This window comes from Cyprinodon variegatus, unplaced genomic scaffold (genome assembly GCF_000732505.1).
Source record: "Cyprinodon variegatus isolate N-32 unplaced genomic scaffold, C_variegatus-1.0 Scaffold818, whole genome shotgun sequence".
In the NCBI taxonomy this organism is placed as follows: Eukaryota; Metazoa; Chordata; class Actinopteri; order Cyprinodontiformes; family Cyprinodontidae; genus Cyprinodon; species Cyprinodon variegatus.
In genome coordinates, this window is record NW_015151271.1 from 368,338 (window position 1) to 370,686 (window position 2,349).

Consider the following 2,349-nt stretch of genomic DNA (forward strand, 5'->3'; position numbering starts at 1 on the left):
CAGAGTCCAACTTTCTGAACCTAGAGAATGTGGTTTCTTTCTTACATTTAGGTTAAGAGTGCAACATCTCCATGGTGACAAGTCGAGCTGGGGGTACAGTAGGATGGAGGAGGAGGATCTAAGGGAGCGGGAGGAGGTGGCAATGTGAAGGAGGTCTGACAGATATGGAGGAGCAAGGTTATGGATGGCTTTGAAAGTATAAAGAAGGATTTTAAATTGAATTCTGATCATCTTCCTGTTGGTGGAGTTGAGCTTAATATCCTTAGGGTGTAGTCCTAGTATGCACAGTTTTGGGCAGAGAGGAAGGTCCATCTCAGTTATAACAGAAAGAACTTGAATAACCTCTCTCCAAAAGGTCTGTATCTTTGTGCATAACCATAGACAATGGATAAGTGTACCTTTACATGTTTGACACTTCACACAAACATCAGGAGTGTTAGCATTAAACTTGTAGAATCTCAGGTGTTATATATAATCTCATGACCCACTTATATTGCAAACGTTTGAGACAGGCATTACATGTTTGTGTTTGTGATTTCTTACATATAGTTTGCCATTCAGAGTCTATAATTTCTTGTTTCAGATCAGTACTCCATGCAAGTCTCTTTTCCTCAGAGGATTCTTGGGTCCCAAGTAACAGGGTCTTATAGAACATAGAAATAACCCCTCTTTGCCTCGTACAAACAGCTATATTTTCTATTGTGGTTAGATTGGGTAAAGAGATATTCATATGTGTCTTTTGGATATAATCTCTAATCTGTAGGTATTTGAAAAAAATGCTTAGCAGGTAAATCAAACTTTTGCTTAATCTTTTCAAATGACATTAAAACTCCATCTTGAAATAGGTCTGCTATTTTGGCAATACCTTTATCCGCCCACAATTTACACCCCTTGTCCATTGTTGCAGGTGGAAAGTTTTCATTTCCCCAAATGGGGGTGAACTGTGACAGCTTGGGGATATCATTCAAGTATTTATGAACCTCATGCCATACAAATATTATATTTCTTATAAATGGGTTGTCTGTGAATTTATTAAGTTTCCCTGGTCTTGCAGAGAATAGGTACAGTTGAAGAGGTAGATTGGTAGATGTAAATCTCTCTATATCAACCCAAGAAAGACTTAAATGAGATTTAAACAAGAAAGAGGCTGTCCATAGTTGACATGACCAGTAATATAATTTTAGATTAGGTAGTTTCAGTCCCCCTCTATCGAAGGGCAAGTAAAGAAGCGTAAGATGAAGTCTTGCTCTGCGGTTATTCCATATGAAGTCTCTGAAGAGTTTGTTCATATTGGTGAGAAAGTTTGGAGGTGGTGGAAGTGGTATGCATTGAAAGAGGTATAAAAATTTAGGTAGAATTGTCATCTTCAAACTATTGATTCGGCCAAGCATAGAGAATGGCATTGTTGACTATCTTTGTATCATCTTGGTTGCTGATTCTATTACTGGCTCATAATTTCAAGTTACTAAATCCTTTGGTGTGGGTGTAATTTTGATCCCCAAGTATGTAAAGTTGCTCACGTTGGTGAAAGGGGTTTGTATTGGTGGGGAGATTCATTCTAAAAAGTTAAGAAACAAGATGTTCGACTTTGATTCATTAACTGTATATCCTGAAAACGAACCAAATGTGTCTATTAACTTCATGAAGTTGGGAATTGAACCTCTTAATTGTATCAAGAACAAAACCATATCGTCAGCAAAAAGACCTTTTTTGTTCTCAGTAACGCCTAGTCTGATGTTATATTAGTGGATTGTATGACTGTGATGGCCAGTGGTTCGATCGCTAAAGCAAACAGAAGGGGCGAGAGGGGGCACCCCTGCCTAGTTCCTCGCGAGAGTTGAAAGGGCTCTGATGTGGCAAAATTAGTTGTGATTGCTGCACTTGGGGATCGGTATAGCATTTTCACAAAGCTGCAAAAATAATCGCCAAACCCAAACCGCCAAAAAGTGTGGAACAAACATGGGTGCTCGACCATGTCGAAAGCGTTTTTTGCGTCAAGTGAGATTATTGCCGTGTTTGTGCATCCCTGCTTTGCATAGATGATGTTTAGTACTCTATGGATGTTATGAAAAGCCTGTCGGTCTTTAATGAAGCCATTTTGATCAGGGACTATTAAGGACGGAAGTTGTTTTTCCAAGCGTCTTGCAATTATTTTAACATCTGAGTTTATTAATGATATTGGATGGTATGATGCACAATTAGTGGGGGACTTATTTGGCTTTAATATCAGTGATATCGTCACATTACATAGGGAGGGTTGTAATTGTCCCGCCTCGATTGATTCAATTATCTTATTGAACAGAGGTGGAATCGACCATTTCTTAAAGTGTTTAAAAAAATCTAAAGAAA